Source organism: Idiotropiscis lumnitzeri, chromosome 9 (assembly GCF_059441095.1).
Source record: "Idiotropiscis lumnitzeri isolate Australia: NSW breed Sydney's pygmy pipehorse chromosome 9, RoL_Ilum_1.0, whole genome shotgun sequence".
Taxonomy (NCBI): domain Eukaryota; kingdom Metazoa; phylum Chordata; class Actinopteri; order Syngnathiformes; family Syngnathidae; genus Idiotropiscis; species Idiotropiscis lumnitzeri.
Window position 1 is genome coordinate 20305454 of NC_142399.1, and position 19725 is coordinate 20325178.

General features: G+C 42.4%; 17 non-coding genes and 1 pseudogene across 17 annotated transcripts; all 18 read left to right on the forward strand.

Annotated features, from left to right (window-relative positions):
- The first annotated feature begins 258 nt into the window (after positions 1 to 258).
- Positions 259 to 377, forward strand: LOC148330935 (5S ribosomal RNA). The gene has a single exon (XR_015845217.1). It is a non-coding gene; the product is annotated as a 5S ribosomal RNA (ribosomal RNA).
- Positions 378 to 1369: 992 nt separating this feature from the next.
- Positions 1370 to 1488, forward strand: LOC148330936 (5S ribosomal RNA). Its single transcript, XR_015845365.1, has one exon. It is a non-coding gene; the product is annotated as a 5S ribosomal RNA (ribosomal RNA).
- A 992-nt stretch (positions 1489 to 2480) lies between these two features.
- Positions 2481 to 2599, forward strand: LOC148330937 (5S ribosomal RNA). Its single transcript, XR_015845218.1, has one exon. It is a non-coding gene; the product is annotated as a 5S ribosomal RNA (ribosomal RNA).
- Positions 2600 to 3591: 992 nt separating this feature from the next.
- On the forward strand, positions 3592 to 3710 carry LOC148330938 (5S ribosomal RNA). The gene has a single exon (XR_015845220.1). It is a non-coding gene; the product is annotated as a 5S ribosomal RNA (ribosomal RNA).
- A 992-nt stretch (positions 3711 to 4702) lies between these two features.
- LOC148330939 (5S ribosomal RNA) lies at positions 4703 to 4821 on the forward strand. The gene has a single exon (XR_015845366.1). It is a non-coding gene; the product is annotated as a 5S ribosomal RNA (ribosomal RNA).
- Positions 4822 to 5813: 992 nt separating this feature from the next.
- LOC148330940 (5S ribosomal RNA) lies at positions 5814 to 5932 on the forward strand. Its single transcript, XR_015845221.1, has one exon. It is a non-coding gene; the product is annotated as a 5S ribosomal RNA (ribosomal RNA).
- Positions 5933 to 6924: 992 nt separating this feature from the next.
- LOC148330941 (5S ribosomal RNA) lies at positions 6925 to 7043 on the forward strand. The gene has a single exon (XR_015845467.1). It is a non-coding gene; the product is annotated as a 5S ribosomal RNA (ribosomal RNA).
- A 992-nt stretch (positions 7044 to 8035) lies between these two features.
- LOC148330942 (5S ribosomal RNA) lies at positions 8036 to 8154 on the forward strand. Its single transcript, XR_015845468.1, has one exon. It is a non-coding gene; the product is annotated as a 5S ribosomal RNA (ribosomal RNA).
- A 992-nt stretch (positions 8155 to 9146) lies between these two features.
- Positions 9147 to 9265, forward strand: LOC148330943 (5S ribosomal RNA). The gene has a single exon (XR_015845222.1). It is a non-coding gene; the product is annotated as a 5S ribosomal RNA (ribosomal RNA).
- Positions 9266 to 10257: 992 nt separating this feature from the next.
- On the forward strand, positions 10258 to 10376 carry LOC148330944 (5S ribosomal RNA). The gene has a single exon (XR_015845223.1). It is a non-coding gene; the product is annotated as a 5S ribosomal RNA (ribosomal RNA).
- A 992-nt stretch (positions 10377 to 11368) lies between these two features.
- On the forward strand, positions 11369 to 11497 carry LOC148330945 (5S ribosomal RNA; annotated as a pseudogene).
- Positions 11498 to 12489: 992 nt separating this feature from the next.
- On the forward strand, positions 12490 to 12608 carry LOC148330946 (5S ribosomal RNA). The gene has a single exon (XR_015845435.1). It is a non-coding gene; the product is annotated as a 5S ribosomal RNA (ribosomal RNA).
- A 992-nt stretch (positions 12609 to 13600) lies between these two features.
- On the forward strand, positions 13601 to 13719 carry LOC148330947 (5S ribosomal RNA). Its single transcript, XR_015845419.1, has one exon. It is a non-coding gene; the product is annotated as a 5S ribosomal RNA (ribosomal RNA).
- A 1000-nt stretch (positions 13720 to 14719) lies between these two features.
- On the forward strand, positions 14720 to 14838 carry LOC148330948 (5S ribosomal RNA). The gene has a single exon (XR_015845431.1). It is a non-coding gene; the product is annotated as a 5S ribosomal RNA (ribosomal RNA).
- Positions 14839 to 15830: 992 nt separating this feature from the next.
- LOC148330949 (5S ribosomal RNA) lies at positions 15831 to 15949 on the forward strand. Its single transcript, XR_015845475.1, has one exon. It is a non-coding gene; the product is annotated as a 5S ribosomal RNA (ribosomal RNA).
- A 992-nt stretch (positions 15950 to 16941) lies between these two features.
- Positions 16942 to 17060, forward strand: LOC148330950 (5S ribosomal RNA). The gene has a single exon (XR_015845389.1). It is a non-coding gene; the product is annotated as a 5S ribosomal RNA (ribosomal RNA).
- Positions 17061 to 18032: 972 nt separating this feature from the next.
- LOC148330951 (5S ribosomal RNA) lies at positions 18033 to 18151 on the forward strand. The gene has a single exon (XR_015845224.1). It is a non-coding gene; the product is annotated as a 5S ribosomal RNA (ribosomal RNA).
- Positions 18152 to 19143: 992 nt separating this feature from the next.
- Positions 19144 to 19262, forward strand: LOC148330952 (5S ribosomal RNA). Its single transcript, XR_015845225.1, has one exon. It is a non-coding gene; the product is annotated as a 5S ribosomal RNA (ribosomal RNA).
- The last annotated feature ends 463 nt before the right edge of the window (positions 19263 to 19725 follow it).

Genomic DNA, 19725 nt, shown 5'->3' on the forward strand with positions numbered 1-19725 from the left:
AGAAGAGGTCCCGTTTTTACAGGTCGCCCATCTACGGATTTTTGTCCGCATTTAACCATGTGTATGTGCCAACAAATCATTGTACACATTTGCTGATATTTGTCATATATCTGTGACTTCAATCATGCATTGTAGATTGTTGTGACACATTTGTGACTGTGGTTATAGTTTCAGATTCTTGTTACGTATTTTTGGATTGAAGTATTTGCCACAATAAAGACAACATGTATAAAATGCAAAATTTTGAAAGGAATTCTCGCTTACGGCCATACTACCCTGAGAACGCCCGATCTCGTCCGATCTCGGAAGCTAAGCAGGGTCGGGCCTGGTTAGTACTTGGATGGGAGACCGCCTGGGAATACCAGGTGCTGTAAGCTTTTGCACCGCAAAAATAAAAAAAACTTTTGACAAATGTAAGCAAGTATGCGAGCTGCTTTTTTATAAATTTCCACATATTCGCCTGACAGGCTGAGAGCACAAAATGCCAACATTCAGCGTCCCCTGCCTTTGGGTGTTGCTACAGTCTCGCCGTGGACGACTCGCAAATGCGTGTGGCAATTTGCAAATGCGTGTCTGGAGACTTGAGTGTGGCTCCGGAGCTCCACATTAAGACCAAAAGGGGACTCTCGTAGTCTACAGGTGTAGCAGACAGATGACCCGATGCAGTCCGGTTGGGTTGGTGCAGTGAGTGTTTACTAAATAAAAAGTTAATGAATCAATTTAAAAAAATGGTGTTTACTGAATGCAATAAAGGGAAGTATAGTTAATGTGGCAATTAGCAGGTGTGGAGAAGCTTCATTCATTTTTTTTAGCTTCACTGGTTATATCATTGGTTCTTATTTTATTAGTTCCACTTTATTCTTCCATTTATTCCAATTTAATTTAAATAATGTCAAATAAATGGTACATGACCATGGGTGGATAGCAGTGAACGCCCCCCCAAGTTATTGGTGTATATATTGGTGGTACGGGGCTGGTATAATATTAGTGCCCCCATGTGGTCCGAATGTGTAGCTACGGAGCCACACACAAGTCTCCTGACACGCATTTGCAAATCAGCACACGCATTTGCGAGTCGTCCGCGGCAGGACTGTAGCAAACGTCACCTGTAAGAAAAGGTCCCGTTTTTACAGGTCGCCCATCTACGGATTTTTGTCCGCATTTAACCGTGTGTATGTGCCAACAAATCATTGTACACATTTGCTGATATTTGTCATATATCTGTGACTTCAATCATGCATTGTAGATTGTTGTGACACATTTGTGACTGTGGTTATAGTTTCAGATTCTTGTTACGTATTTTTGGATTGAAGTATTTGCCACAATAAAGACAACATGTATAAAATGCAAAATTTTGAAAGGAATTCTCGCTTACGGCCATACTACCCTGAGAACGCCCGATCTCGTCCGATCTCGGAAGCTAAGCAGGGTCGGGCCTGGTTAGTACTTTGATGGGAGACCGCCTGGGAATACCAGGTGCTGTAAGCTTTTGCACCGCAAAAATAAAAAAAACTTTTGACAAATGTAAGCAAGTATGCGAGCTGCTTTTTTATAAATTTCCACATATTCGCCTGACAGGCTGAGAGCACAAAATGCCAAAATTCAGCGTCCCCTGCCTTTGGGTGTTGCTACAGTCTCGCCGTGGACGACTCGCAAATGCGTGTGGCAATTTGCAAATGCGTGTCTGGAGACTTGAGTGTGGCTCCGGAGCTCCACATTAAGACCAAAAGGGGACTCTCGTAGTCTACAGGTGTAGCAGACAGATGACCCGATGCAGTCCGGTTGGGTTGGTGCAGTGAGTGTTTACTAAATAAAAAGTTAATGAATCAATTTTAAAAAATGGTGTTTACTGAATGCAATAAAGGGAAGTATAGTTAATGTGGCAATTAGCAGGTGTGGAGAAGCTTCATTCATTTTTTTGAGCTTCACTGGTTATATCATTGGTTCTTATTTTATTAGTTCCACTTTATTCTTCCATTTATTCCAATTTAATTTAAATAATGTCAAATAAATGGTACATGACCATGGGTGGATAGCAGTGAACGCCCCCCCAAGTTATTGGTGTATATATTGGTGGTACGGGGCTGGTATAATATTAGTGCCCCCATGTGGTCCGAATGTGTAGCTACGGAGCCACACACAAGTCTCCTGACACGCATTTGCAAATCAGCACACGCATTTGCGAGTCGTCCGCGGCAGGACTGTAGCAAACGTCACCTGTAAGAAAAGGTCCCGTTTTTACAGGTCGCCCATCTACGGATTTTTGTCCGCATTTAACCATGTGTATGTGCCAACAAATCATTGTACACATTTGCTGATATTTGTCATATATCTGTGACTTCAATCATGCATTGTAGATTGTTGTGACACATTTGTGACTGTGGTTATAGTTTCAGATTCTTGTTACGTATTTTTGGATTGAAGTATTTGCCACAATAAAGACAACATGTATAAAATGCAAAATTTTGAAAGGAATTCTCGCTTACGGCCATACTACCCTGAGAACGCCCGATCTCGTCCGATCTCGGAAGCTAAGCAGGGTCGGGCCTGGTTAGTACTTGGATGGGAGACCGCCTGGGAATACCAGGTGCTGTAAGCTTTTGCACCGCAAAAATAAAAAAAACTTTTGACAAATGTAAGCAAGTATGCGAGCTGCTTTTTTATAAATTTCCACATATTCGCCTGACAGGCTGAGAGCACAAAATGCCAACATTCAGCGTCCCCTGCCTTTGGGTGTTGCTACAGTCTCGCCGTGGACGACTCGCAAATGCGTGTGGCAATTTGCAAATGCGTGTCTGGAGACTTGAGTGTGGCTCCGGAGCTCCACATTAAGACCAAAAGGGGACTCTCGTAGTCTACAGGTGTAGCAGACAGATGACCCGATGCAGTCCGGTTGGGTTGGTGCAGTGAGTGTTTACTAAATAAAAAGTTAATGAATCAATTTAAAAAAATGGTGTTTACTGAATGCAATAAAGGGAAGTATAGTTAATGTGGCAATTAGCAGGTGTGGAGAAGCTTCATTCATTTTTTTTAGCTTCACTGGTTATATCATTGGTTCTTATTTTATTAGTTCCACTTTATTCTTCCATTTATTCCAATTTAATTTAAATAATGTCAAATAAATGGTACATGACCATGGGTGGATAGCAGTGAACGCCCCCCCAAGTTATTGGTGTATATATTGGTGGTACGGGGCTGGTATAATATTAGTGCCCCCATGTGGTCCGAATGTGTAGCTACGGAGCCACACACAAGTCTCCTGACACGCATTTGCAAATCAGCACACGCATTTGCGAGTCGTCCGCGGCAGGACTGTAGCAAACGTCACCTGTAAGAAAAGGTCCCGTTTTTACAGGTCGCCCATCTACGGATTTTTGTCCGCATTTAACCATGTGTATGTGCCAACAAATCATTGTACACATTTGCTGATATTTGTCATATATCTGTGACTTCAATCATGCATTGTAGATTGTTGTGACACATTTGTGACTGTGGTTATAGTTTCAGATTCTTGTTACGTATTTTTGGATTGAAGTATTTGCCACAATAAAGACAACATGTATAAAATGCAAAATTTTGAAAGGAATTCTCGCTTACGGCCATACTACCCTGAGAACGCCCGATCTCGTCCGATCTCGGAAGCTAAGCAGGGTCGGGCCTGGTTAGTACTTGGATGGGAGACCGCCTGGGAATACCAGGTGCTGTAAGCTTTTGCACCGCAAAAATAAAAAAAACTTTTGACAAATGTAAGCAAGTATGCGAGCTGCTTTTTTATAAATTTCCACATATTCGCCTGACAGGCTGAGAGCACAAAATGCCAACATTCAGCGTCCCCTGCCTTTGGGTGTTGCTACAGTCTCGCCGTGGACGACTCGCAAATGCGTGTGGCAATTTGCAAATGCGTGTCTGGAGACTTGAGTGTGGCTCCGGAGCTCCACATTAAGACCAAAAGGGGACTCTCGTAGTCTACAGGTGTAGCAGACAGATGACCCGATGCAGTCCGGTTGGGTTGGTGCAGTGAGTGTTTACTAAATAAAAAGTTAATGAATCAATTTAAAAAAATGGTGTTTACTGAATGCAATAAAGGGAAGTATAGTTAATGTGGCAATTAGCAGGTGTGGAGAAGCTTCATTCATTTTTTTTAGCTTCACTGGTTATATCATTGGTTCTTATTTTATTAGTTCCACTTTATTCTTCCATTTATTCCAATTTAATTTAAATAATGTCAAATAAATGGTACATGACCATGGGTGGATAGCAGTGAACGCCCCCCCAAGTTATTGGTGTATATATTGGTGGTACGGGGCTGGTATAATATTAGTGCCCCCATGTGGTCCGAATGTGTAGCTACGGAGCCACACACAAGTCTCCTGACACGCATTTGCAAATCAGCACACGCATTTGCGAGTCGTCCGCGGCAGGACTGTAGCAAACGTCACCTGTAAGAAAAGGTCCCGTTTTTACAGGTCGCCCATCTACGGATTTTTGTCCGCATTTAACCGTGTGTATGTGCCAACAAATCATTGTACACATTTGCTGATATTTGTCATATATCTGTGACTTCAATCATGCATTGTAGATTGTTGTGACACATTTGTGACTGTGGTTATAGTTTCAGATTCTTGTTACGTATTTTTGGATTGAAGTATTTGCCACAATAAAGACAACATGTATAAAATGCAAAATTTTGAAAGGAATTCTCGCTTACGGCCATACTACCCTGAGAACGCCCGATCTCGTCCGATCTCGGAAGCTAAGCAGGGTCGGGCCTGGTTAGTACTTTGATGGGAGACCGCCTGGGAATACCAGGTGCTGTAAGCTTTTGCACCGCAAAAATAAAAAAAACTTTTGACAAATGTAAGCAAGTATGCGAGCTGCTTTTTTATAAATTTCCACATATTCGCCTGACAGGCTGAGAGCACAAAATGCCAAAATTCAGCGTCCCCTGCCTTTGGGTGTTGCTACAGTCTCGCCGTGGACGACTCGCAAATGCGTGTGGCAATTTGCAAATGCGTGTCTGGAGACTTGAGTGTGGCTCCGGAGCTCCACATTAAGACCAAAAGGGGACTCTCGTAGTCTACAGGTGTAGCAGACAGATGACCCGATGCAGTCCGGTTGGGTTGGTGCAGTGAGTGTTTACTAAATAAAAAGTTAATGAATCAATTTTAAAAAATGGTGTTTACTGAATGCAATAAAGGGAAGTATAGTTAATGTGGCAATTAGCAGGTGTGGAGAAGCTTCATTCATTTTTTTGAGCTTCACTGGTTATATCATTGGTTCTTATTTTATTAGTTCCACTTTATTCTTCCATTTATTCCAATTTAATTTAAATAATGTCAAATAAATGGTACATGACCATGGGTGGATAGCAGTGAACGCCCCCCCAAGTTATTGGTGTATATATTGGTGGTACGGGGCTGGTATAATATTAGTGCCCCCATGTGGTCCGAATGTGTAGCTACGGAGCCACACACAAGTCTCCTGACACGCATTTGCAAATCAGCACACGCATTTGCGAGTCGTCCGCGGCAGGACTGTAGCAAACGTCACCTGTAAGAAAAGGTCCCGTTTTTACAGGTCGCCCATCTACGGATTTTTGTCCGCATTTAACCATGTGTATGTGCCAACAAATCATTGTACACATTTGCTGATATTTGTCATATATCTGTGACTTCAATCATGCATTGTAGATTGTTGTGACACATTTGTGACTGTGGTTATAGTTTCAGATTCTTGTTACGTATTTTTGGATTGAAGTATTTGCCACAATAAAGACAACATGTATAAAATGCAAAATTTTGAAAGGAATTCTCGCTTACGGCCATACTACCCTGAGAACGCCCGATCTCGTCCGATCTCGGAAGCTAAGCAGGGTCGGGCCTGGTTAGTACTTGGATGGGAGACCGCCTGGGAATACCAGGTGCTGTAAGCTTTTGCACCGCAAAAATAAAAAAAACTTTTGACAAATGTAAGCAAGTATGCGAGCTGCTTTTTTATAAATTTCCACATATTCGCCTGACAGGCTGAGAGCACAAAATGCCAACATTCAGCGTCCCCTGCCTTTGGGTGTTGCTACAGTCTCGCCGTGGACGACTCGCAAATGCGTGTGGCAATTTGCAAATGCGTGTCTGGAGACTTGAGTGTGGCTCCGGAGCTCCACATTAAGACCAAAAGGGGACTCTCGTAGTCTACAGGTGTAGCAGACAGATGACCCGATGCAGTCCGGTTGGGTTGGTGCAGTGAGTGTTTACTAAATAAAAAGTTAATGAATCAATTTAAAAAAATGGTGTTTACTGAATGCAATAAAGGGAAGTATAGTTAATGTGGCAATTAGCAGGTGTGGAGAAGCTTCATTCATTTTTTTTAGCTTCACTGGTTATATCATTGGTTCTTATTTTATTAGTTCCACTTTATTCTTCCATTTATTCCAATTTAATTTAAATAATGTCAAATAAATGGTACATGACCATGGGTGGATAGCAGTGAACGCCCCCCCAAGTTATTGGTGTATATATTGGTGGTACGGGGCTGGTATAATATTAGTGCCCCCATGTGGTCCGAATGTGTAGCTACGGAGCCACACACAAGTCTCCTGACACGCATTTGCAAATCAGCACACGCATTTGCGAGTCGTCCGCGGCAGGACTGTAGCAAACGTCACCTGTAAGAAAAGGTCCCGTTTTTACAGGTCGCCCATCTACGGATTTTTGTCCGCATTTAACCATGTGTATGTGCCAACAAATCATTGTACACATTTGCTGATATTTGTCATATATCTGTGACTTCAATCATGCATTGTAGATTGTTGTGACACATTTGTGACTGTGGTTATAGTTTCAGATTCTTGTTACGTATTTTTGGATTGAAGTATTTGCCACAATAAAGACAACATGTATAAAATGCAAAATTTTGAAAGGAATTCTCGCTTACGGCCATACTACCCTGAGAACGCCCGATCTCGTCCGATCTCTGAAGCTAAGCAGGGTCGGGCCTGGTTAGTACTTGGATGGGAGACCGCCTGGGAATACCAGGTGCTGTAAGCTTTTGCACCGCAAAAATAAAAAAAACTTTTGACAAATGTAAGCAAGTATGCGAGCTGCTTTTTTATAAATTCCCACATATTCGCCTGACAGGCTGAGAGCACAAAATGCCAACATTCAGCGTCCCCTGCCTTTGGGTGTTGCTACAGTCTCGCCGTGGACGACTCGCAAATGCGTGTGGCAATTTGCAAATGCGTGTCTGGAGACTTGAGTGTGGCTCCGGAGCTCCACATTAAGACCAAAAGGGGACTCTCGTAGTCTACAGGTGTAGCAGACAGATGACCCGATGCAGTCCGGTTGGGTTGGTGCAGTGAGTGTTTACTAAATAAAAAGTTAATGAATCAATTTAAAAAAATGGTGTTTACTGAATGCAATAAAGGGAAGTATAGTTAATGTGGCAATTAGCAGGTGTGGAGAAGCTTCATTCATTTTTTTTAGCTTCACTGGTTATATCATTGGTTCTTATTTTATTAGTTCCACTTTATTCTTCCATTTATTCCAATTTAATTTAAATAATGTCAAATAAATGGTACATGACCATGGGTGGATAGCAGTGAACGCCCCCCCAAGTTATTGGTGTATATATTGGTGGTACGGGGCTGGTATAATATTAGTGCCCCCATGTGGTCCGAATGTGTAGCTACGGAGCCACACACAAGTCTCCTGACACGCATTTGCAAATCAGCACACGCATTTGCGAGTCGTCCGCGGCAGGACTGTAGCAAACGTCACCTGTAAGAAAAGGTCCAGTTTTTACAGGTCGCCCATCTACGGATTTTTGTCCGCATTTAACCATGTGTATGTGCCAACAAATCATTGTACACATTTGCTGATATTTGTCATATATCTGTGACTTCAATCATGCATTGTAGATTGTTGTGACACATTTGTGACTGTGGTTATAGTTTCAGATTCTTGTTACGTATTTTTGGATTGAAGTATTTGCCACAATAAAGACAACATGTATAAAATGCAAAATTTTGAAAGGAATTCTCGCTTACGGCCATACTACCCTGAGAACGCCCGATCTCGTCCGATCTCGGAAGCTAAGCAGGGTCGGGCCTGGTTAGTACTTGGATGGGAGACCGCCTGGGAATACCAAGTGCTGTAAGCTTTTGCACCGCAAAAATAAAAAAAACTTTTGACAAATGTAAGCAAGTATGCGAGCTGCTTTTTTATAAATTTCCACATATTCGCCTGACAGGCTGAGAGCACAAATTGCCAACATTCAGCGTCCCCTGCCTTTGGGTGTTGCTACAGTCTCGCCGTGGACGACTCGCAAATGCGTGTGGCAATTTGCAAATGCGTGTCTGGAGACTTGACTGTGGCTCCGGAGCCACACATTAAGACCAAAAGGGTACCCTCGGAGTCTACAGGTGTAGCAGACAGATGACCCGATGCAGTCCGGTTGGGTTGGTGCAGTGAGTGTTTACTAAATAAAAAGTTAATGAATCAATTTTAAAAAATGGCGTTTACTGAATGCAATAAAGGGAAGTATAGTTAATGTGGCAATTAGCAGGTGTGGAGAAGCTTCATTCATTTTTTTTAGCTTCACTGGTTATATCATTGGTTCTTATTTTATTAGTTCCACTTTATTCTTCCATTTATTCCAATTTAATTTAAATAATGTCAAATAAATGGTACATGACCATGGGTGGATAGCAGTGAACGCCCCCCCAAGTTATTGGTGTATATATTGGTGGTACGGGGCTGGTATAATATTAGTGCCCCCATGTGGTCCGAATGTGTAGCTACGGAGCCACACACAAGTCTCCTGACACGCATTTGCAAATCAGCACACGCATTTGCGAGTCGTCCGCGGCAGGACTGTAGCAAACGTCACCTGTAAGAAAAGGTCCCGTTTTTACAGGTCGCCCATCTACGGATTTTTGTCCGCATTTAACCATGTGTATGTGCCAACAAATCATTGTACACATTTGCTGATATTTGTCATATATCTGTGACTTCAATCATGCATTGTAGATTGTTGTGACACATTTGTGACTGTGGTTATAGTTTCAGATTCTTGTTACGTATTTTTGGATTGAAGTATTTGCCACAATAAAGACAACATGTATAAAATGCAAAATTTTGAAAGGAATTCTCGCTTACGGCCATACTACCCTGAGAACGCCCGATCTCGTCCGATCTCGGAAGCTAAGCAGGGTCGGGCCTGGTTAGTACTTGGATGGGAGACCGCCTGGGAATACCAGGTGCTGTAAGCTTTTGCACCGCAAAAATAAAAAAAACTTTTGACAAATGTAAGCAAGTATGCGAGCTGCTTTTTTATAAATTTCCACATATTCGCCTGACAGGCTGAGAGCACAAATTGCCAACATTCAGCGTCCCCTGCCTTTGGGTGTTGCTACAGTCTCGCCGTGGACGACTCGCAAATGCGTGTGGCAATTTGCAAATGCGTGTCTGGAGACTTGAGTGTGGCTCCGGAGCTCCACATTAAGACCAAAAGGGGACTCTCGTAGTCTACAGGTGTAGCAGACAGATGACCCGATGCAGTCCGGTTGGGTTGGTGCAGTGAGTGTTTACTAAATAAAAAGTTAATGAATCAATTTAAAAAAATGGTGTTTACTGAATGCAATAAAGGGAAGTATAGTTAATGTGGCAATTAGCAGGTGTGGAGAAGCTTCATTCATTTTTTTTAGCTTCACTGGTTATATCATTGGTTCTTATTTTATTAGTTCCACTTTATTCTTCCATTTATTCCAATTTAATTTAAATAATGTCAAATAAATGGTACATGACCATGGGTGGATAGCAGTGAACGCCCCCCCAAGTTATTGGTGTATATATTGGTGGTACGGGGCTGGTATAATATTAGTGCCCCCATGTGGTCCGAATGTGTAGCTACGGAGCCACACACAAGTCTCCTGACACGCATTTGCAAATCAGCACACGCATTTGCGAGTCGTCCGCGGCAGGACTGTAGCAAACGTCACCTGTAAGAAAAGGTCCAGTTTTTACAGGTCGCCCATCTACGGATTTTTGTCCGCATTTAACCATGTGTATGTGCCAACAAATCATTGTACACATTTGCTGATATTTGTCATATATCTGTGACTTCAATCATGCATTGTAGATTGTTGTGACACATTTGTGACTGTGGTTATAGTTTCAGATTCTTGTTACGTATTTTTGGATTGAAGTATTTGCCACAATAAAGACAACATGTATAAAATGCAAAATTTTGAAAGGAATTCTCGCTTACGGCCATACTACCCTGAGAACGCCCGATCTCGTCCGATCTCGGAAGCTAAGCAGGGTCGGGCCTGGTTAGTACTTGGATGGGAGACCGCCTGGGAATACCAGGTGCTGTAAGCTTTTGCACCGCAAAAATAAAAAAAACTTTTGACAAATGTAAGCAAGTATGCGAGCTGCTTTTTTATAAATTTCCACATATTCGCCTGACAGGCTGAGAGCACAAATTGCCAACATTCAGCGTCCCCTGCCTTTGGGTGTTGCTACAGTCTCGCCGTGGACGACTCGCAAATGCGTGTGGCAATTTGCAAATGCGTGTCTGGAGACTTGACTGTGGCTCCGGAGCCACACATTAAGACCAAAAGGGTACCCTCGGAGTCTACAGGTGTAGCAGACAGATGACCCGATGCAGTCCGGTTGGGTTGGTGCAGTGAGTGTTTACTAAATAAAAAGTTAATGAATCAATTTTAAAAAATGGCGTTTACTGAATGCAATAAAGGGAAGTATAGTTAATGTGGCAATTAGCAGGTGTGGAGAAGCTTCATTCATTTTTTTTAGCTTCACTGGTTATATCATTGGTTCTTATTTTATTAGTTCCACTTTATTCTTCCATTTATTCCAATTTAATTTAAATAATGTCAAATAAATGGTACATGACCATGGGTGGATAGCAGTGAACGCCCCCCCAAGTTATTGGTGTATATATTGGTGGTACGGGGCTGGTATAATATTAGTGCCCCCATGTGGTCCGAATGTGTAGCTACGGAGCCACACACAAGTCTCCTGACACGCATTTGCAAATCAGCACACGCATTTGCGAGTCGTCCGCGGCAGGACTGTAGCAAACGTCACCTGTAAGAAAAGGTCCCGTTTTTACAGGTCGCCCATCTACGGATTTTTGTCCGCATTTAACCATGTGTATGTGCCAACAAATCATTGTACACATTTGCTGATATTTGTCATATATCTGTGACTTCAATCATGCATTGTAGATTGTTGTGACACATTTGTGACTGTGGTTATAGTTTCAGATTCTTGTTACGTATTTTTGGATTGAAGTATTTGCCACAATAAAGACAACATGTATAAAATGCAAAATTTTGAAAGGAATTCTCGCTTACGGCCATACTACCCTGAGAACGCCCGATCTCGTCCGATCTCGTCCGATCTCGGAAGCTAAGCAGGGTCGGGCCTGGTTAGTACTTGGATGGGAGACCGCCTGGGAATACCAGGTGCTGTAAGCTTTTGCACCGCAAAAATAAAAAAAACTTTTGACAAATGTAAGCAAGTATGCGAGCTGCTTTTTTATAAATTTCCACATATTCGCCTGACAGGCTGAGAGCACAAATTGCCAACATTCAGCGTCCCCTGCCTTTGGGTGTTGCTACAGTCTCGCCGTGGACGACTCGCAAATGCGTGTGGCAATTTGCAAATGCGTGTCTGGAGACTTGAGTGTGGCTCCGGAGCTCCACATTAAGACCAAAAGGGGACTCTCGTAGTCTACAGGTGTAGCAGACAGATGACCCGATGCAGTCCGGTTGGGTTGGTGCAGTGAGTGTTTACTAAATAAAAAGTTAATGAATCAATTTAAAAAAATGGTGTTTACTGAATGCAATAAAGGGAAGTATAGTTAATGTGGCAATTAGCAGGTGTGGAGAAGCTTCATTCATTTTTTTTAGCTTCACTGGTTATATCATTGGTTCTTATTTTATTAGTTCCACTTTATTCTTCCATTTATTCCAATTTAATTTAAATAATGTCAAATAAATGGTACATGACCATGGGTGGATAGCAGTGAACGCCCCCCCAAGTTATTGGTGTATATATTGGTGGTACGGGGCTGGTATAATATTAGTGCCCCCATGTGGTCCGAATGTGTAGCTACGGAGCCACACACAAGTCTCCTGACACGCATTTGCAAATCAGCACACGCATTTGCGAGTCGTCCGCGGCAGGACTGTAGCAAACGTCACCTGTAAGAAAAGGTCCAGTTTTTACAGGTCGCCCATCTACGGATTTTTGTCCGCATTTAACCATGTGTATGTGCCAACAAATCATTGTACACATTTGCTGATATTTGTCATATATCTGTGACTTCAATCATGCATTGTAGATTGTTGTGACACATTTGTGACTGTGGTTATAGTTTCAGATTCTTGTTACGTATTTTTGGATTGAAGTATTTGCCACAATAAAGACAACATGTATAAAATGCAAAATTTTGAAAGGAATTCTCGCTTACGGCCATACTACCCTGAGAACGCCCGATCTCGTCCGATCTCGGAAACTAAGCAGGGTCGGGCCTGGTTAGTACTTGGATGGGAGACCGCCTGGGAATACCAGGTGCTGTAAGCTTTTGCACCGCAAAAATAAAAAAAACTTTTGACAAATGTAAGCAAGTATGCGAGCTGCTTTTTTATAAATTTCCACATATTCGCCTGACAGGCTGAGAGCACAAAATGCCAACATTCAGCGTCCCCTGCCTTTGGGTGTTGCTACAGTCTCGCCGTGGACGACTCGCAAATGCGTGTGGCAATTTGCAAATGCGTGTCTGGAGACTTGAGTGTGGCTCCGGAGCTCCACATTAAGACCAAAAGGGGACTCTCGTAGTCTACAGGTGTAGCAGACAGATGACCCGATGCAGTCCGGTTGGGTTGGTGCAGTGAGTGTTTACTAAATAAAAAGTTAATGAATCAATTTAAAAAAATGGTGTTTACTGAATGCAATAAAGGGAAGTATAGTTAATGTGGCAATTAGCAGGTGTGGAGAAGCTTCATTCATTTTTTTTAGCTTCACTGGTTATATCATTGGTTCTTATTTTATTAGTTCCACTTTATTCTTCCATTTATTCCAATTTAATTTAAATAATGTCAAATAAATGGTACATGACCATGGGTGGATAGCAGTGAACGCCCCCCCAAGTTATTGGTGTATATATTGGTGGTACGGGGCTGGTATAATATTAGTGCCCCCATGTGGTCCGAATGTGTAGCTACGGAGCCACACACAAGTCTCCTGACACGCATTTGCAAATCAGCACACGCATTTGCGAGTCGTCCGCGGCAGGACTGTAGCAAACGTCACCTGTAAGAAAAGGTCCAGTTTTTACAGGTCGCCCATCTACGGATTTTTGTCCGCATTTAACCATGTGTATGTGCCAACAAATCATTGTACACATTTGCTGATATTTGTCATATATCTGTGACTTCAATCATGCATTGTAGATTGTTGTGACACATTTGTGACTGTGGTTATAGTTTCAGATTCTTGTTACGTATTTTTGGATTGAAGTATTTGCCACAATAAAGACAACATGTATAAAATGCAAAATTTTGAAAGGAATTCTCGCTTACGGCCATACTACCCTGAGAACGCCCGATCTCGTCCGATCTCGGAAGCTAAGCAGGGTCGGGCCTGGTTAGTACTTGGATGGGAGACCTCCTGGGAATACCAGGTGCTGTAAGCTTTTGCACCGCAAAAAATAAATAAATAAAAAAAACTTTGACAAATCTAAGCAAGTATGCGAGCTGCTTTTTTATAAATTTCCACATATTCGCCTGACAGGCTGAGAGCACAAATTGCCAACATTCAGCGTCCCCTGCCTTTGGGTGTTGCTACAGTCTCGCCGTGGACGACTCGCAAATGCGTGTGGCAATTTGCAAATGCGTGTCTGGAGACTTGACTGTGGCTCCGGAGCCACACATTAAGACCAAAAGGGTACCCTCGGAGTCTACAGGTGTAGCAGACATATGACCCGATGCAGTCCGGTTGGGTTGGTGCAGTGAGTGTTTACTAAATAAAAAGTTAATGAATCAATTTTAAAAAATGGTGTTTACTGAATGCAATAAAGGGAAGTATAGTTAATGTGGCAATGAGCAGGTGTGGAGAAGCTTCATTCATTTTTTTTAGCTTCACTGGTTATATCATTGGTTCTTATTTTATTAGTTCCACTTTATTCTTCCATTTATTCCAATTTAATTTAAATAATGTCAAATAAATGGTACATGACCATGGGTGGATAGCAGTGAACGCCCCCCCAAGTTATTGGTGTATATATTGGTGGTACGGGGCTGGTATAATATTAGTGCCCCCATGTGGTCCGAATGTGTAGCTACGGAGCCACACACAAGTCTCCTGACACGCATTTGCAAATCAGCACACGCATTTGCGAGTCGTCCGCGGCAGGACTGTAGCAAACGTCACCTGTAAGAAAAGGTCCCGTTTTTACAGGTCGCCCATCTACGGATTTTTGTCCGCATTTAACCATGTGTATGTGCCAACAAATCATTGTACACATTTGCTGATATTTGTCATATATCTGTGACTTCAATCATGCATTGTAGATTGTTGTGACACATTTGTGACTGTGGTTATAGTTTCAGATTCTTGTTACGTATTTTTGGATTGAAGTATTTGCCACAATAAAGACAACATGTATAAAATGCAAAATTTTGAAAGGAATTCTCGCTTACGGCCATACTACCCTGAGAACCCCCGATCTCGTCCGATCTCGGAAGCTAAGCAGGGTCGGGCCTGTTTAGTACTTGGATGGGAGACCGCCTGGGAATACCAGGTGCTGTAAGCTTTTGCACCGCAAAAATAAAAAAAACTTTTGACAAATGTAAGCAAGTATGCGAGCTGCTTTTTTATAAATTTCCACATATTCGCCTGACAGGCTGAGAGCACAAAATGCCAACATTCAGCGTCCCCTGCCTTTGGGTGTTGCTACAGTCTCGCCGTGGACGACTCGCAAATGCGTGTGGCAATTTGCAAATGCGTGTCTGGAGACTTGAGTGTGGCTCCGGAGCTCCACATTAAGACCAAAAGGGGACTCTCGTAGTCTACAGGTGTAGCAGACAGATGACCCGATGCAGTCCGGTTGGGTTGGTGCAGTGAGTGTTTACTAAATAAAAAGTTAATGAATCAATTTAAAAAAATGGTGTTTACTGAATGCAATAAAGGGAAGTATAGTTAATGTGGCAATTAGCAGGTGTGGAGAAGCTTCATTCATTTTTTTTAGCTTCACTGGTTATATCATTGGTTCTTATTTTATTAGTTCCACTTTATTCTTCCATTTATTCCAATTTAATTTAAATAATGTCAAATAAATGGTACATGACCATGGGTGGATAGCAGTGAACACCCCCCCAAGTTATTGGTGTATATATTGGTGGTACGGGGCTGGTATAATATTAGTGCCCCCATGTGGTCCGAATGTGTAGCTACGGAGCCACACACAAGTCTCCTGACACGCATTTGCAAATCAGCACACGCATTTGCGAGTCGTCCGCGGCAGGACTGTAGCAAACGTCACCTGTAAGAAAAGGTCCAGTTTTTACAGGTCGCCCATCTACGGATTTTTGTCCGCATTTAACCATGTGTATGTGCCAACAAATCATTGTACACATTTGCTGATATTTGTCATATATCTGTGACTTCAATCATGCATTGTAGATTGTTGTGACACATTTGTGACTGTGGTTATAGTTTCAGATTCTTGTTACGTATTTTTGGATTGAAGTATTTGCCACAATAAAGACAACATGTATAAAATGCAAAATTTTGAAAGGAATTCTCGCTTACGGCCATACTACCCTGAGAACGCCCGATCTCGTCCGATCTCGGGAGCTAAGCAGGGTCGGGCCTGGTTAGTACTTGGATGGGAGACCGCCTGGGAATACTAGGTGCTGTAAGCTTTTGCACCGCAAAAATAAAAAAAACTTTTGACAAATGTAAGCAAGTATGCGAGCTGCTTTTTTATAAATTTCCACATATTCGCCTGACAGGCTGAGAGCACAAATTGCCAACATTCAGCGTCCCCTGCCTTTGGGTGTTGCTACAGTCTCGCCGTGGACGACTCGCAAATGCGTGTGGCAATTTGCAAATGCGTGTCTGGAGACTTGACTGTGGCTCCGGAGCCACACATTAAGACCAAAAGGGTACCCTCGGAGTCTACAGGTGTAGCAGACATATGACCCGATGCAGTCCGGTTGGGTTGGTGCAGTGAGTGTTTACTAAATAAAAAGTTAATGAATCAATTTTAAAAAATGGCGTTTACTGAATGCAATAAAGGGAAGTATAGTTAATGTGGCAATTAGCAGGTGTGGAGAAGCTTCATTCATTTTTTTTAGCTTCACTGGTTATATCATTGGTTCTTATTTTATTAGTTCCACTTTATTCTTCCATTTATTCCAATTTAATTTAAATAATGTCAAATAAATCGTACATGACCATGGGTGGATAGCAGTGAACGCCCCCCCAAGTTATTGGTGTATATATTGGTGGTACGGGGCTGGTATAATATTAGTGCCCCCATGTGGTCCGAATGTGTAGCTACGGAGCCACACACAAGTCTCCTGACACGCATTTGCAAATCAGCACACGCATTTGCGAGTCGTCCGCGGCAGGACTGTAGCAAACGTCACCTGTAAGAAAAGGTCCCGTTTTTACAGGTCGCCCATCTACGGATTTTTGTCCGCATTTAACCATGTGTATGTGCCAACAAATCATTGTACACATTTGCTGATATTTGTCATATATCTGTGACTTCAATCATGCATTGTAGATTGTTGTGACACATTTGTGACTGTGGTTATAGTTTCAGATTCTTGTTACGTATTTTTGGATTGAAGTATTTGCCACAATAAAGACAACATGTATAAAATGCAAAATTTTGAAAGGAATTCTCTCTTACGGCCATACTACCCTGAGAACGCCCGATCTCGTCCGATCTCGGAAGCTAAGCAGGGTCGGGCCTGGTTAGTACTTGGATGGGAGACCGCCTGGGAATACCAGGTGCTGTAAGCTTTTGCACCGCAAAAATAAAAAAAACTTTTGACAAATGTAAGCAAGTATGCGAGCTGCTTTTTTATAAATTTCCACATATTCGCCTGACAGGCTGAGAGCACAAAATGCCAACATTCAGCGTCCCCTGCCTTTGGGTGTTGCTACAGTCTCGCCGTGGACGACTCGCAAATGCGTGTCTGGAGACTTGAGTGTGGCTCCGGAGCTCCACATTAAGACCAAAAGGGGACTCTCGTAGTCTACAGGTGTAGCAGACAGATGACCCGATGCAGTCCGGTTGGGTTGGTGCAGTGAGTGTTTACTAAATAAAAAGTTAATGAATCAATTTAAAAAAATGGTGTTTACTGAATGCAATAAAGGGAAGTATAGTTAATGTGGCAATTAGTGGGTGTGGAGAAGCTTCATTCATTTTTTTTAGCTTCACTGGTTATATCATTGGTTCTTATTTTATTAGTTCCACTTTATTCTTCCATTTATTCCAATTTAATTTAAATAATGTCAAATAAATGGTACATGACCATGGGTGGATAGCAGTGAACGCCCCCCCAAGTTATTGGTGTATATATTGGTGGTACGGGGCTGGTATAATATTAGTGCCCCCATGTGGTCCGAATGTGTAGCTACGGAGCCACACACAAGTCTCCTGACACGCATTTGCAAATCAGCACACGCATTTGCGAGTCGTCCGCGGCAGGACTGTAGCAAACGTCACCTGTAAGAAAAGGTCCCGTTTTTACAGGTCGCCCATCTACGGATTTTTGTCCGCATTTAACCATGTGTATGTGCCAACAAATCATTGTACACATTTGCTGATATTTGTCATATATCTGTGACTTCAATCATGCATTGTAGATTGTTGTGACACATTTGTGACTGTGGTTATAGTTTCAGATTCTTGTTACGTATTTTTGGATTGAAGTATTTGCCACAATAAAGACAACATGTATAAAATGCAAAATTTTGAAAGGAATTCTCGCTTACGGCCATACTACCCTGAGAACGCCCGATCTCGTCCGATCTCGGAAGCTAAGCAGGGTCGGGCCTGGTTAGTACTTGGATGGGAGACCGCCTGGGAATACCAGGTGCTGTAAGCTTTTGCACCGCAAAAATAAAAAAAACTTTTGACAAATGTAAGCAAGTATGCGAGCTGCTTTTTTATAAATTTCCACATATTCGCCTGACAGGCTGAGAGCACAAATTGCCAACATTCAGCGTCCCCTGCCTTTGGGTGTTGCTACAGTCTCGCCGTGGACGACTCGCAAATGCGTGTGGCAATTTGCAAATGCGTGTCTGGAGACTTGACTGTGGCTCCGGAGCCACACATTAAGACCAAAAGGGTACCCTCGGAGTCTACAGGTGTAGCAGACATATGACCCGATGCAGTCCGGTTGGGTTGGTGCAGTGAGTGTTTACTAAATAAAAAGTTAATGAATCAATTTTAAAAAATGGTGTTTACTGAATGCAATAAAGGGAAGTATAGTTAATGTGGCAATGAGCAGGTGTGGAGAAGCTTCATTCATTTTTTTTAGCTTCACTGGTTATATCATTGGTTCTTATTTTATTAGTTCCACTTTATTCTTCCATTTATTCCAATTTAATTTAAATAATGTCAAATAAATGGTACATGACCATGGGTGGATAGCAGTGAACGCCCCCCCAAGTTATTGGTGTATATATTGGTGGTACGGGGCTGGTATAATATTAGTGCCCCCATGTGGTCCGAATGTGTAGCTACGGAGCCACACACAAGTCTCCTGACACGCATTTGCAAATCAGCACACGCATTTGCGAGTCGTCCGCGGCAGGACTGTAGCAAACGTCACCTGTAAGAAAAGGTCCCGTTTTTACAGGTCGCCCATCTACGGATTTTTGTCCGCATTTAACCATGTGTATGTGCCAACAAATCATTGTACACATTTGCTGATATTTGTCATATATCTGTGACTTCAATCATGCATTGTAGATTGTTGTGACACATTTGTGACTGTGGTTATAGTTTCAGATTCTTGTTACGTATTTTTGGATTGAAGTATTTGCCACAATAAAGACAACATGTATAAAATGCAAAATTTTGAAAGGAATTCTCGCTTACGGCCATACTACCCTGAGAACGCCCGATCTCGTCCGATCTCGGAAGCTAAGCAGGGTCGGGCCTGGTTAGTACTTGGATGGGAGACCGCCTGGGAATACCAGGTGCTGTAAGCTTTTGCACCGCAAAAAATAAATAAATAAAAAAAACTTTGACAAATCTAAGCAAGTATGCGAGCTCCTTTTTTATAAATTTCCACATATTCGCCTGACAGGCTGAGAGCACAAATTGCCAACATTCAGCGTCCCCTGCCTTTGGGTGTTGCTACAGTCTCGCCGTGGACGACTCGCAAATGCGTGTGGCAATTTGCAAATGCGTGTCTGGAGACTTGACTGTGGCTCCGGAGCCACACATTAAGACCAAAAGGGGACTCTCGTAGTCTACAGGTGTAGCAGACAGATGACCCGATGCAGTCCGGTTGGGTTGGTGCAGTGAGTGTTTACTAAATAAAAAGTTAATGAATCAATTTTAAAAAATGGTGTTTACTGAATGCAATAAAGGGAAGTATAGTTAATGTGGCAATTAGCAGGTGTGGAGAAGCTTCATTCATTTTTTTTAGCTTCACTGGTGATATAATTG